General features: G+C 50.3%; 1 protein-coding gene across 2 annotated transcripts in view; it reads left to right on the top strand.

The window, feature by feature from the left end:
* The first annotated feature begins 3,397 nt into the window (after positions 1-3,397).
* The window catches only part of NPAS2 (neuronal PAS domain protein 2), a 158,498-nt gene continuing 146,895 nt past the window's right edge, over positions 3,398-15,000 (top strand). For both annotated transcript variants that reach the window (XM_072844497.1, XM_072844496.1), the window contains exon 1: positions 3,398-3,479. The gene's annotated coding sequence lies outside the window, so the exon portion shown is untranslated. The remainder of the gene's footprint in view (positions 3,480-15,000) is intronic.

Below are 15,000 nucleotides of genomic sequence, written 5' to 3'. Positions count from 1 at the left end.
TTCATTTACTGACTATACATACCTAATATGGGCCCCACGCCTTGAGCTAGTGCTGTAATAATTGGAATAGCCCACACATTCTTGCCTGTATGTAGCACCACATATGGACACCTATAGTGTATGTATTTTGAGACTTTAATTGGCTAAATGTTTTAAATTAGGGTAGGCCACAGATTCAACTTTTGTGATGGAAAAGAACTCCCAGTTAGGTTGCAAAACTGAATTGTTTCGTTGCTCTTCGAAGATCGGTATAATTGCAATTTAAAATTTTGATCTTCCTCTCCATAAATTTTGATTCTTTAAAAAATATCTGAGGTTCCTGGATACACCATTGCAGCATTCAATGAGTAAAGCCAAGTTCTTTTAAAGTACTGACTACACGAAACTTGAGAATTTCCCCAAATTGGCAATGTAATTTTGAAATGGTTCTTTGCCCATGCTGCCCATTTCAAATATTGTGGAGATTATGATCTAGTTTGACTTTGTTATCTAGTTGATGAAAAACTCTAGCATCAATGTCATCTCCTTCAAGAAGCCCATCCTGATTCCTTCCTTTGAACCCGCATGGCATTTTTGTCTTTTGCCACTAGCCCTATTTGGCCACATTTTATCCTTGCCTCTACCCTGTAAATCCTTCTTGTACTGAAACTACCATAAACTTTCCCTTGATCCCTCACAGGCCAAGCCCAGCCTGACTCATGAAAGCCGTCAACAAATGCCAATAAAAGGAGCTGAACTGTCAAATGCATGGAAGGAACAGAAGGTAAATTTTCCACTTTGACTCTCTACATTTTGGAGGGCACATTCTTCTGAGGACCCCACCTCCCCGAGTCCTGATTGGATTCCATGCTGCAGACTCCACTTCCCATTCTGGTCAGACAGATGTCCTACCCAGTAGGATTAACACTAGGAGATGAGATGGAGTCTGGAATGAGTGCAACAACCATATATATATACAACCATATATACATATATCTACATCATCTCCATTATCAAAAGACAGAGACCACACATTTGGTAGGATATCCTCTGAGCAACAGGTAAAAACAGTAGCAAAAACATTTGTTGCTCTGCAGAACTACTTAATGCATTATTACCGTAGGTCACTACAAAAAGATCACTTAAGAATTGTTCAACTAGTTCCCAAAAGGGAGGAGGAGGGAGTTGGGATCTCTTTTAAAGCAAGAAAGGAAGGGAGGTGGCTTTAAAGTCCACACTGAATCAGGTTAAAAGCACGTAACTTTATTCTTTAGTAGATATTGGGACCATGCTTTAAGAGCAGGGCAAAGCCTTCTTGCCTGAAGAAAAACAAAGCCAATAAATAAATAAATAATTAAAGTAACTCTTTTTTTTTTCCCTCTTGGAAAGGGAGGGACTTCAGAACCATCACGTGCCAAATGCCTCCTCCTCCTTGAAAAGCCCTCCAAGTCAGAAAAGCAAGCCTAAGAATAACGGCTTCTCTTAGGATGCTCAAAGTTCCTTGCAGCTGATTATTTTTCAGGAGGAGAATTAGACAAAAATAATACAAGTGGGAAATAAAGAGAATGACCTACTTTAGTGGGGGGGGGGGGAAGGAGCTCCGTGTGAGCGTTTTGATCTAATTGACGGTGTGGGGTTGCATGCCCAAATAAGGCGCTGTTGGTCGGGTCTGCGCGGGAAGAAGGCCTATCTTGAACTCGAGCGGGGAGAGGATAAAGCGAGGGCCCTGGAACTGAGTGGGCAGCGAACCCCAGCACACTGGCCCGGCTGGTGTTCGGGGGAAGTGCCCTAAGAGATTCCTTCTGGCCACAAAACCAAGTACGATGGCCAAGGACTGGCGGGGGCGCCTTCCTTTCCAGGGCTACTTGCTGGAATGTGCGAGGGACCGAGGGTCGTCTGAAACGGCTGCCGGGTGCTCAGCCCTGCGCCAGGCGCTGTACTAGGGGGATGTCAGGGAAAGGGTGACCTCCCGGGGGCGGGGCAGGGGCCCGCTCCCCTCCTCTGGGCCTCCCTCCGGGCGCCTCCACGCGGTGGCGGGAGGCCTGCGAGCCCAGGGCGTCCCGGTCACCGCGTCGGGCCTCGGCGGGCCCCGGGCCCTTCCCCCCGCGCTGTCTCGGGGCCCCGCCGACTGCCAGGCCGCGGCCCGCGGCCCCCGGGGACGGTTTCGGTGCTTGTGTCTCCGTTCGGCGTCGGTTGCGGGAGCCTCACTGAAAGCCTCCCTGTTTGCTCGCGCGCGCGCCGCTCCAGCTTCTCCTTTTCTTGGATTCTCGCCTGTCTCCTCCCACAGAGGGAAAAAAAAAAAAAAAGGTCACGTATGTTTGGAAAAATATGTAGGTCAGTGGAACATTTCCTGCACTGGTGCAAAAGGAGAGGAGGGCAGCGGGGGAGGGGAGGGAGAGGCCGCGCGGAGCTCCGAGGGCGCGCTCCCGGCCGCAGCCCCCACCCGCGCGCTGCTGCCCGGGGGGCGGGGGGCGGGGGGCGCTCAGCCGCAGCCTCTCCATCCTTGACCCATTTTCCCGGCCGGCTACGTTCTCCTCGGAAGCAGCGCGGATTATTCCTCCCCAGCAGCGCTCTCCCGCTTCTCCCCAACCCCAGGGGCCCGGCCGCCCCCGCTCCTCGGGCATCTCGGGGGTCGCAGCGCGGAGACGCGCCTGTGCCGGGGCTCGGAGTCCGCGCGCAGACCTGCCCTGCCGGGACGGCGTGGAGGGGACCGCCGTCGTGTGCTCCCCCCCTCCCCGCACGGGGCCGCGGGGTGGCAGCGGGCCCGGCGAGGGTCTGTCCCGGCCGCCCCCGGCGACAACTTGAACGGGACTTCGGCCGGCGGCCCCGCGCCCGCCCGCGGCCGCTCCCGGCCAGTTCACCTCCAAGCACGCACACCCGCCGCCCGCGCCCGCCGCCCGCCGCCCGCCGCCCGCGCCAGCCCGACCCCGCGCCCCCGGCCGGGCCCCGACCCCGCGCCCCCCGCGGCCCGGCAGAGGCGCCGGCCGCCGCGCCGCCCAGGGGAGCCGGGGGTCCGGGGGCCGCAGCGTGCGAGTCCCAGGCCGGGGCGGGCCGAGGCCCCGCGTGCGCCCGGGAGAGACCCGGCAGCAGGAGCGGAGGGAAGGAGGAGGAGGCGAGGGAGGAGGAGGCGGCGGCGGGAGGCGGGAGGCGGGAGGAGGGCGGGGGAGGAGGAAGAGGCGGCGGCGGCTCTCCCCACCGGCTCTGCGTGCGGAAGAGTTTGCCGCGCGAGCAGCCGGCCTCCCGCAGGAGCCGAGGGACCCGCGCGCCGGCGGCCGGGCAGCAGCGGCCGCGCAGCTCCGAGACCCGCGGCCGCGGTGGCGGCGGCGGCGGCGGCGGCGGCAGCGAGAGCAGCGCCTCCCGCCGCCGCCCGGGAGGAGCTCGCCGCGCCCGCTCGCCGCCTCGGCTCCCAGCGGCGGCGGCGGCGGCGGCGGCGGCGGGAGGCGCGTCTCCCCGGCCCAGTCCGCGCCCGGCCCCGCGGGGTCGCCCCGGCCAGCTCCGAGGTAAGGGGCCGCGCCCGGGGACGCGGGGGGCCCGCGGCGGGAGTCCGCGCGCGCGGGTTCGCGGGACCCGGTCACCTGCCAGCCGGCGCGGCGGACGCGCGGGGCCGCGGGGGGGGGGGGGGCGCTCAGGCGCGGGGCTGCGCGGCGCGGGGGTCGGGGGCGCGGGATGGGGTCCCCCCGCCCCCCGGGGCCCGCCGCCCGGCACGCCGCGGCGGGCAGGACTGCAGGGGCGGCCGGGCTGGTGTGCTCCGTGTGCGTCGCGCCGTAGGCAGCGGAGGACGAGGCACCCCGAACCTCAGCCTTTGGGGGAGCTCAGAGGGTGCCGTCGGGGTGGATAGAGGCCAAGCCGAGGTAGCAGCCTGGAGGGCCGCCCGTGCCCCCCGCCCCCCCCGAGCCCCACCGCTCGCCCTCTCGAAGAGGGGGAGCGGGGAAGCCCCGGAGAGTGCGGCGTGCGCGCCCCGGGCCCGCGATCCCCCGGGTCCCTGGGTCGGATTCGGCTCCGGGCCCGACCGGGAACCCAGCCTGCCCCCTGCACGTTTGGAGAACGCGTAGCCCGGCTCCTCGCTTCGCCTCGCCGCCGCTCCCCAGCTTGGATGCCAGCGCGCTGTTTTGATAGGAGGCGTGCCCCCTCCCCGGGGCCGCCGAGGAGCCCTACCTTTGACCTCTCCGTGGAGCTGCGCGGGGTCCTTCAGCAGGGGGAGCGGGGACAGGTGCCAGGGAGCTAAATTAAAAACCCCGCTCCTCTGCCTGCCGCTCCTTGACTGCTCAAGGTAAGAAAGTTTGTTTTCAGCCCTGTGATTCATAAATAATTAGTAACCAGCTTTGGAGATTAAGCAAGATGGAAACCTTAAAAATACACACACACTTCCAGAAAGTCTAAAAACTACCATGATTGTATCCGGGAGGCTTTAGTTCAAAAAGTTTAGAGCCCTGGGATTCAACAGGTGTTCAGAAGGGGTCCAAGAGGGGAGAGCTCTACGTGTTTGTCTTCAGTACCTGCTGCTTTGGTATAGTGCCCCAAATTCATTAAATTGGTTGGCCTGTTTCTTTACAGGTAAAATATTGAGTAGCTGTTAACATAATCAGCAGAGAGGAACTGGTCATTTGTGATCATTTAGAAACCAAACCTTCTTTTCCTTAATAGGAGGGTTTTCCCTGTTTGGACTTTCCAGATGATTGGCTCAAAAGCAGTTCCTGGCAAGATGTAGCCCTGTCCACGCCTCTGTCCTAAGACTAACTTAGTACCTGACCAGTGAATTGAACAACTGATTATGGCTTGCATGAAAGCAGAGATGCCCTTCTTGGGTGGGAAGTGCCAGTTCAAAATTCAAGGGCAAGTACTAGGTCTTTCTGTCACAAAGATTTCCTTAAAGAGAAAGCTTAGCAAAAATAATCCCAAAATGTATTTTAAAATAGCCCCCAAATAAATATAGCGTTTAAAGGTGTTGTTCTGACTAGGGCCACTATTTTTTGCAAAAGCAGAAAATAAATTTTTAAAATCTGTGTTACATTACACAGCTAAGCCAGGACCCATAGAAGTATTGGCATTTCTCAGCAGTCTTCTTAAACACTTAGTTAGAAATAAAGTGTGCAACATAAAGACATTCAATAGTTGTCTTCCATCTCCCAGAGCGATGCGGGAGTGTGGCTTAGAAGAATTGTAAATGTGCTGCTTTTAGCCATTTTCGTCTTGGAAATCGATGCTTCTATTTATTTGCTGATCTGTCCCACTGTGTGCAACAGCAGAATTGGTTATATCCTTACTACTCCCCAGAGTGACTCCTGCGGAGGTGAGAGAAGGGACTTCATTCTGGAGGAAATACGTTATTAATAAAACGTTGCCCCCCAAAGAGTTTAACGTGCCAAGAAAAGAACCAAGTGTGGCTTTATTAATTAGTGTGATGAAAAAAATTCCCTGATATGATGAGAGTGTTCAGATGGTGACAAAGAATTCATCTCTGGGTAGAAAATAATGATTGTTTTTAAGCACATTTGGTTCTTTTAGGAGTTTGGGTCCTTTGTCAACTATTTCTGGCTGCCTAATAATGAAAATGATAAAAGTAATGAAAATGTTAAAAAAAAAAACAATGACCCACATCATGTGATGCATGCCATTATTAAGTTGAATTTATCGTATTTTTTAAACTATCTTAACTCTTGGTAGTCTTTATAGCTGGCTCTTCACCCTGCCACTTGTTTCAAGTTACAAATTAGTGATTTGTTCAGATTAAAATAACACTATATGCATATCTTTTTGATATGATCACCTGTATATGTTCATTTTTTTGAAGTCTTGCTTTTGAACCTTAAGAACCTGAAGAGCTAAAGTCCTTTTTCTTAACTGTTATTACTGCTATGTATCTTGTCCTTCACTTGAAAAGTCAGTTTCTCCATTGTGATCGGGACACTGATTGTCCCATGCGGATCCCATGTAAGCGGTGACATCTCTTTCCCAAGAGAGGTCAAATTACAAGGTGTTGAAAATAGCCCAGTGACTCAGTATTCTTGGCTGCTTTACGCCGATGGATTAATTGGCTGCATCATAGAAGCATCTAATTGAGTTTCACATTTAAATAGTGGAAATGATATTTGATGCATTATTTGCTTACACAAATGTTTCATTAGCATGTTCCTGATCATCATTCTATTTGTAGCAAAGATGGGAGGTCAGGGACTGCCACGTTCATATTCCCCACCGCATCTCAGCCCTGTGAGGCCTTGTTCATAATAGATGCTCAACAAAGAGTGTAGGAAGTGAGCGGAGTTGTCGATGAGAGTTATCCAGAGGTTAGAAATTCGTGAATGCTAATGGAGTACTTAACTATGAGTAACTCAAGTTTAAATCTGATGATGGTGAATAATACCTTACAGCACTAAGTAAGGACTTACTGAATGTGAACACTTATTAAAAAGAATTTCTAAATGCAGGCATTAGCTAAGGCACTACTGAATTTGCTCGCTGAATTCTTGGACATTGGCGACCACTTGGCATTGTAAGCGAAGTCATCTTCTCGGCAAATTGCCTCCAAGATCACTTGAACTTCTATGGATCATAAAACAATGTGTGGTTTCCATCTGATGATGCAGAATAGAAAGGAGAGAGCTTAGCTTCTCCTTTCTGGTGGTGTGAAAAAAAGTGTATTAAAGAAGGTGAAGGTGCCAAAGATTGTGTCTCAAACTTCACAGTGCGTGTGATTTCCTGGGGACCTTCCTAAATGCACAGGCTTACTCAGCACATCTGGGTTGGGAGCCAATATTCTGCATTTCTCACAAGCTCCTGATGCTGTGAAACGCCAGCAAAGTTCTGGAATACACTTCATTCCGTTTAGCCTTTGTTTACTGAGCACCTACTACATGATAGGGCCAGGTAATAGGAAAATAAAGAACATGGATCCTCTCTGCCCTTAAGGAGCGGACAAGATACGGACGAGAGAGAGAGAGAGAGAGAGAGAGAGAGAGAGAGACTTTCTAGTATGAAAATGAGTTCCTGGACCAGAGAAGGGCCCAGGAAAGGAGATTTTCTGGTAGGGCTTCCACATTGCTGACCTTGACCTCTAGCTAGTCTCCTTTGAATGGAAAGCTTTGTGATTTTGCAGAATGTAAAACGTGGATATTGAAATCAGACAGACCCGACGTAGCAACTGGCACCCTGCTCGGCTACTGTGTGACTTGGAGCAACTTTTTTCATCTCTTTGAGCCTCAGTGCCCTGGTCAGAAAAATAGTGGGAATGCTGCTTACCTGGTCAAGGTGGGAGGATTCCCAGTAAAGGACACATGTTAAGCTTAACAAAAGTGATTGTTTTTATTACTGTCGATGGGAAAGAGGGGGCTGGTAGGCAAGAGAAAGAAGAGGTTCCTAAAATATTTTTCCATGTAGCTCACCAATTAGACACTCGATTTGGCTCACCAACAAAACCAAGGTGCGCAGTAGAGAACCAGGCTGGGGCTGGAGGGTGAGCAGCTGCATAAGTTAATCAGATGCAAGACGGAATTATCCAGAGCATGCACATCTCCACCCTTCTCCTGCAGTGCCCTGGCTTCTGTTCAGCCATGGTGATAACCCTTCAAGCGGCATATTTACCTGAGGCTGTTCCTGGTGCTTAGCCTGTAGTTTCCACAGTTCAAAACCAACTGGTGTTCGTGCAGTCAGTCACTCCTTAAAAATATGGTTCAGAGGGAAGGGCAAGTACTTTCCTCTCTGAGGGGCCTTGGTGCATTCCGTGGCAAGGCACTTTTAAGGAAGGATTGAACCATCAGTGAGTCTTTTCTAGGAGTTACCTGAAATTAGTGCTGGATGTCAGAAATCATCAGGCAGGCGTTTTATACTTGATGCTCTGAGAAGATCTCTATCGCTCTGATCTTCAGAGGGGTCATCTGGGTGACACAAAATACTCCAACATTGCTCTACTTTCATATATATATATGAAATATATATGAAATTCCATTTATTATTTGCAGAGGAGACTTTACTGCCACCATTCCCGCTCCGTGCCTCCCTGCCTAAAATAAACCTTGAAAACCAAGTTGTCAGAGAATGCCAATGGGCGTTTTATGTGTGGGGGAAAGAAAAGTAGAGGAAAGATTGGAGCCAAGGAAGCCCTTGGGGGGGGGGTGGAGGGGTAACAAGGGAGAGAAAAGAGGGCAGCAAGCATCCAGAATAGAGGTCAGAGCAGCGGCAGGGCCAGAGGGTGGGAGGTGGGAGCCAGGGACCCAACTTTGTGGACTGCTGCCTTGTGGAAGGCCATAGAGGATTTTGTTCCTGGGTCTTTGAGGGTTAGCCAGACTTCCAGTAGGCACAAGCCTAAAGGAAGGCAAGTGACAGAGCTGAGAAGCCTCATTCTTCCCTCTTCTGAACCAAAAATGGCACTGCACAATTTCACAAAGGGTATTTGGGCCCCTTGAAAGTCAAACTATGGGAGAACAGGAGAATATATTTTAAACTATTATTTTTCTGTTACAAAAGTATATTTAATTATTGGAAAACATAGAACAAAATGAAGAACATAAAGATTACCTGCAATCTCGAGGTGTATTTCCTTTTAGTCTTTTTTCTATGCATTACATATCTGTTTAATGTTAGATCTAAAAAATCTCAAGTGCCTGGCTGGCTGTCAGTTAGGTGTCTGACTTCTGCTCAGGTCATGATTTCAGGGGATCTAGCCCCCAAGTCTGCCTCCTGCTCAGTGGGGAGTCTGCTCATCCCTCTCCCCCTTCCCAGTACCTCTCCTTCCCCACCCCCAAAGCGAATGCTCACTGTCTCTCAAATATTTTAAAAATATGATCTTGTAAAAAAAAATATACATGATCTTGTAAATAATCAAATATCTAGGCTATCTCTAGTAAAAAGATGCCCCTTGCAGCCTGTGCCCTGGTTGTGCCTGGCAGAAACCTGGTTTTGCTCCAGAGTCTACCGGGTTCCCACCTGTCTCAGGGCTAAATCCTGATTGGCCAAAGCTACCATGGCGGGCCAACTGTCCTCACCAGTGATGGCTCAGAGTGAGCATATGGACTTCGTCCTGACCAATAAAGCATGATGGTGGGCCACTGGGAAGCTTCTCGGGCCCTTCAAATGAGGCAAGGTGGGGGAGGCAGCCTTCTTCTCCTGGCAGTGCAGTACCTGCACGTGGGCAGCAGTCAGCCCCCAGAGCAGGCGAGGCCGGGTCCCAGCTGACCTGCCAAAGAATGTAAAGGTGAAGAATTGGCCCCCACAGTGCTCTTGACCTTCTGAATTAGGCAACAAGGAGTCTCTGCTTTGGGGTGTTTGGAAGATCCTGAAACTTTCCTGACCACTTAAAGCAGGTCAAGTTAGGTTTCTGTTAGTTGTAGCCAAAGGCATCCTAAGTGACATACCCCATAGCTCTCCACGCTTCTCAGGAGATGAACCATCAGGGAGTAGTCTGCTAGTCATTTTCCCGTGCACTCATATATATACCCATATATGTAGAGTTTTTTTATAAACAGAACTTACTCCATGCATTTTACATGGGACTTTTTTGGGGTGTCATTTCTTACAGCCACTTTATTCTTTTTAAAGGCTACATAGTCGTACTCAGAAGTACAATTTATTTAACCCATTGTTAAACATTTATTGTGCTGTTTCCACTTCCTTCCTATTCTAGTCCATGTCTTAACTTCCTTGTCTATATATTTTCAGGTACAGGCCAAGTTTTTCTAAGTCAAGCATGAGTAGGAGGAAATTCCTGAGTAAAGGGGCACACCTGTTGGTTGGCTAGATGTCACCAAATGGATGACTCTGATCGCAGTGTCCATGCCCCTTCCCACCTGCCCACCCATGTCTGAACCAGCACCATGAATTACCAGTCTCTTGAATCTCTTCTGTGTTTTCACATGCCTGACGTCATACCATTTGTACTCTTCCATTCTGGTTGTGTTTGCCTTACTCTAAACATAGGCATTGCCCTGTGTCATTAAACATTCCATGTAAACATAATTTTAATGGCTACATGATAGTTCATAATCATTTCTGGAGTGTGCCAGTGGTTTGTGAGGACACAAGAGAGAATAATTGAAATTGAGGCTCTCTGTGAAAACTGGGTAGACATCATCAACCTTGGAGTCATCTTGAAAGAGTCCTGAAAATGGTATTAGGAGACATACCCCTTCAGTGATCTGTTTTCAAGAAAACTCTGAGGACATGGCCTTCCAAACCCTCTCACCCAGTCAGATGGCAGGCTGCCCCAAGCATTTCTAAGAAGCTTTACTCTTTCTGGGATCTGTAGGGTTTATACCTTGACAGACATTCAGTCTCTGAATATACAGGAATCACTTAAATATTTTGTGAGAGGTACCAGGATAGCTCAGTCAGTTAAGCGTCCAACTCTTAGTTTCAGCTCAGGTTGTGATCTCAGGGTCATGAGATCGAGCCCTGCTCAGGCTCCACACTTAGCACAGGATCTGCTTGAGATTCTCTCTCCCTCTTCCTCTGTCTATGCCCCTCTTGCTCATGCTCTCTCTCTCTAAAATAAACAAATCTTTAAAAAAAAACAAATATTTTTTCATTGCCTGACACATAGCTGAAATGTAAGTTTGTTGTAGTCTTTCTAATTTTCCAGGCCTGCCAGAGAAGACAGGAAAGGAAATGGGATACGTGAAACTCATAAAAGATCTTCATCACATTTTTTTTTTCTCTCCTTAATTCAGAGAAGAAAATCTAACATCTCTAAGAAGTTCCCTGGGAATGGGATAATTCCATTTCCAGTCTGGGGCCTGATCATTAGTCCTCTCTGTGGGCCTGCAGTCCTTTTCGGGTAGTTTCACTAATAGCCCATCGCAGTGAGATTCAGATTTGTTGTCAGTGGGTAGAAAAGTCCAGTATTTTTTCGATTTCAGAGTGATATAGCTTCACTTTTCCCCTGTTCTGTTGTGCAAAGTTAAGAGCTCTTTAGAAATAGCACGATAGGTATACATATGGCAGAGTGATGCTCAGCCTGCCTGTTGACAGCCGTGGGGGGTGGCTGGAGAAGTGTTTCTGAGGAGGTGGGTGGAGGACAGGGAGGAGCCCATCCAAATTGCGCCTTTGCCACATCAACACTTTCCTTTGTGCCGTCTATGAAAGACGCGGCCTGCGGTGCAGTCGTTGCCGAAGATGCCTGTTTTCTGAAGATCATGACCTAATGAAACTGAGGAGAATTGTAAAACCCCGGTTTTGCTGTGTGCTGGGGGTTGGAGTGGGGGCAGGCGTGTCATGTGGAACGTTACCGAGAACGGGACCACCTCAAGATCCAGAACAGAGATCACTGCTGAGCTCACCAAGGCTTTCGTGGTCAGGGAGGATTTGATTTTTCTGGCTTCTCCTCCCTTCCCCTTCACAGCGATTGTCGGAGGGAGAGATGCCTGCACAGCAGATTTGCATGGCAGTTTTGAAGAGGTTTTATGATCTCTCAAGTTAGAGAACTTGTTTCTATTTCTAATCCTGTGTAGCCCTTGGCTGATGATCATCTCTTGGATTTATGGCTCAGGACAAACGGGTTTCATTTGAGGTAAGAAAGCTGCTTGTTTGGGAGCTGCTTCTGGGACTTTCCCATGCGCTTACACTCTCGGCCTCTGACTCTCAGCTCCCTATCCTGAGTGGTCAGGTGGCTGCAGTCCACCTGGTCCTGGGATGACAGGAGCACTTGTCACACTTGTCGCAGAAGTGCTTCTGGAATTGACAGCCTACTCCCACACATGAGGTTTACCAACCAGAGGAGCTGGAACTCGGTGTCTGCGGGTGGCAGGGAGAGACACAGCTCATAAAAAACCCTCCACCTTAGACTTTTCTTCTTTACTTTCATCACCGCCACTTTTGGAAAGGTGTCTGGGGAAGCACAGAACCCCTTGATTTAGAGTTCTACGGGGCCTTGATGAACACAGCCCTCTCCCTTACTTTATACATCCCGTTCTTCCACCTTCTTTGCTGTCATTAACCACCACCCCCGCCAAGTGAGCCAACTCTTAGCTCCTGGCACCCTGCGTCCCCCACTTGATCTCGAATGAGCCATGGGGTATGCCTTGACAGGGCCCCAGCTGCCACTCTGTGTCGGTCCGGTCTTGGACATGGACACCAGAATCTCTGCCCTTGTTCACATGTATGTGTCACTCTCACAGCCAAGCCCAGGCTCAGGCTGTGTCCGTGAGCACCCCTGTATCCCTGGCACCCCATGGGGGCAGGCGCATAAGTGCAAAACCTGCTGTGGAAGGGATGATGCAGGAACCTGTACCTGCTCCCTGCTGCCACACAACAGATGTGACCCCCTCAACAGTGTCTAAGGAAACATGATGGCACCCGGCTCCCTCCTCAGGGCCTCAGAGCAACGTGTGTCTGCCTCCCCACCTGAGGACTGCTCCTCAGTGATCTTGGCCTCCGAGTTCTTTAAAAACCTGTTCCAGACACTCACCTGGGAGGTTTCCTGGCACTTGCTCCTCCTCAGCCAGGGCCTGCTGCGGTGGCCACACAACTCTAGGGGTGCCATCCATCCCCCCCCCCCCCAAATCCATGTGCTGTGAAAGCAGCCAAGCTCAGCAGCCAGGTGCCTGGCTCTACTTTGTGCCACATGCGTTTGGATTCAGGCTGTTTGGTGTATGTGGAGTTATGCAGCAGGGAGAGTCACAGACTCTTCCAACTGTCCGGTGGGTTTCTTCTCTCTTTTATCTCCCGGGGACCGGGCGAGTGGCATTCTCTAAGCACACAATGGGACTGTTGTAGCTAACCCGCTCCGGAGACCTGCGGTGGCCCCTTACTGGCAAAGACCCGGGAAATAGTGGGGGTGCCTAACGAAAGAGACATCATGCTTAAATTTTTAAAAGAAGAACGGTTCCTTTTGTGTTCCCAGTTTCTGTGAAGTTGTGCTGTGTTTGCAGGAGTTAGCTGCTCCGCACGGGCAGCCGTTTAACCCCCTGCACAAGATCTCCTGTTTCTGCCTTGCCGTGTGTCTAAGTATGTTGCTCTGTTAGGCCGCGGAGTCGCATTTCTCGGTTTGTGCTGCTGGGGCTGGTATCATTAGGATGAACTTACTTGGGGCTATGTTTGTGTTTTCTAGCAGCTCGGGTTTGGCGGCTCTTGTGTATACTGGAGCCTGTTTATATGAGATAGCTGTAAAAACACTCCGCCGCTTCCTCCGGTAGGGCAGCGTCGCCCTATGACCTGACTTTAAATCATAGTATGTGATGTGCCAGCAAGCATTTTAAATGGTTTGATGAAGACAGCTTGTGGCCTGTAGTAGGAAGCCCTGGCACCCTGACATGGTCGCCATGGCCAAGTGACCTTGGCAAGTCACAGACACCCCAAAACTGAGTCTCTTCAACTATAAAAGAGAGGTATTAATACTAAGCAATGAAAATTGAGAGGAGAGACTGTCCCTTACAATGAAAAGTACTGCCACTATTTTTATCACTCACTGCTGGGACTAGCTCATCCTCAGACTCCCCACACAGCCACCATTTCCACCAGTAAATGCCAGCCTCAAGGTGATTTCTTTTTGAATGAAGTACCTGCTTTTTTCTGACAAAGTGCATGCTAGCAATTAAAGACACAATATATCCCAGCATTCTCTTGAAAGCTAACGTCATGGGAAAAAGTGAAATACTCAAACTATAGAAGCCAAACCCTTACAATGTCTTGGCCGATGCTTGGGGTTGCACACTTTGCTTTCAAAAGCTTTTGCCATTTACGGGAACAAAGTAGCCTGATAACCTTTTGTGTCTGAAAATTCAATCTAAATCTAATAGACTCCAGTTATTCCCATGGATTCTGAAATTTTATGGGATGTATGGGGCGTCTCACTGTGATAAGTGTGACATGTGCTATTTCTTTTTTTTTTTTTTTACATGTGCTATTTCTTACGACTTCTTGTTTTTTCTAAAGAGGGTTGGCCTACGGAATTAGGGCTCAGCTCTGACCACCCTGGAAGGATCCTGTCACTTTGCTCCTACATCACAGTCCCCTAAGGAGCAAGAAACACCCGACTTTCAGTGGAAATAGGAGTTTATTCTTTGAATTGCACATACACACACACACACACACACACACACACACACCCTGATTCTGGTTAATAAGTTGCTTTTGCGATAGAAGGAAAGGACATGCAATGGACTGTATATTTGTGTCCTCTTAAAAATCATATGTTGAAACCCTAATCCCAATGTGATGGTATTAGGAGATTGGGCCTTTGGGAGGTGATTAGGTCATGAGGGTGGAGTCCTCATGAATGGGAGTCGTGTCCTTACAGGAAGAGGTTGGAGAGCTAGCTAGCCCTGTCTCTGCCATGTGAGGACACAAGAGGAGGCCCCCATCTGCAACCAGGAGGAAGATCCTCACGAGAACTGACAGTGCTGGCACCCTGTTCTTGGACTTCCAGCCTCCAGAACTGGGGGAAATAAATGTCTGTTGTTGAAGCCACTCAGTCTGTGGTAATTTGTTACAGTAGCCAGAACAGAGGAAGATGGGACCTCAGTGATCACCCGGGACGGCATGGCTCATGTTTTCCAGATGAAAATGAGAGGTTCTGAGAGCCAAGGGGCCTCTCCCCACTCCCAGAACCCGCAGGTCCTGCAGCCAGGCAGGACTGGGGCCCATTCCCGAAGGTTCAGGGCTTTTCTTTCTCTGCTGAGACCTGAGCATGTTGCCTCTCAGGCTGCAATCCAGCCACTCTGCAAGAATGAGGCTCCCCCTGGCCTCAGCCAGCGCACTCACCACCCAGAAATCCTGGGAGGGAACACTGTGGTCCAAACGGCCAGCTACCCCCTCGCATACACCATTGTCTTATCTCGCTGCGTGTGCTGCTCAGCTGCTCTTGGACATGAGCACAATAAGATAAGGAAGCCAGCGCCCTGGGGCAGCCAGGAACAGGGAGAAACAAGCACAAGGCTGGACACAGACTGTCCACTTTCACTTCTGGAACCCACTCACTCTTGTAGGCACTGACATCCGACTTCCAGATAAACAGAATGAAAGCACAGAACTCACTCATGTCTGTGATGAAGAATGAAATGCCTGCGTATTTGAACAGCTTCTGGTGGGGCT

Source organism: Canis lupus, chromosome 11, assembly GCF_048164855.1.
Source record: "Canis lupus baileyi chromosome 11, mCanLup2.hap1, whole genome shotgun sequence".
Lineage (NCBI taxonomy): Eukaryota > Metazoa > Chordata > Mammalia > Carnivora > Canidae > Canis > Canis lupus.
This window is presented reverse-complemented; position numbering and strand designations above follow the sequence as displayed.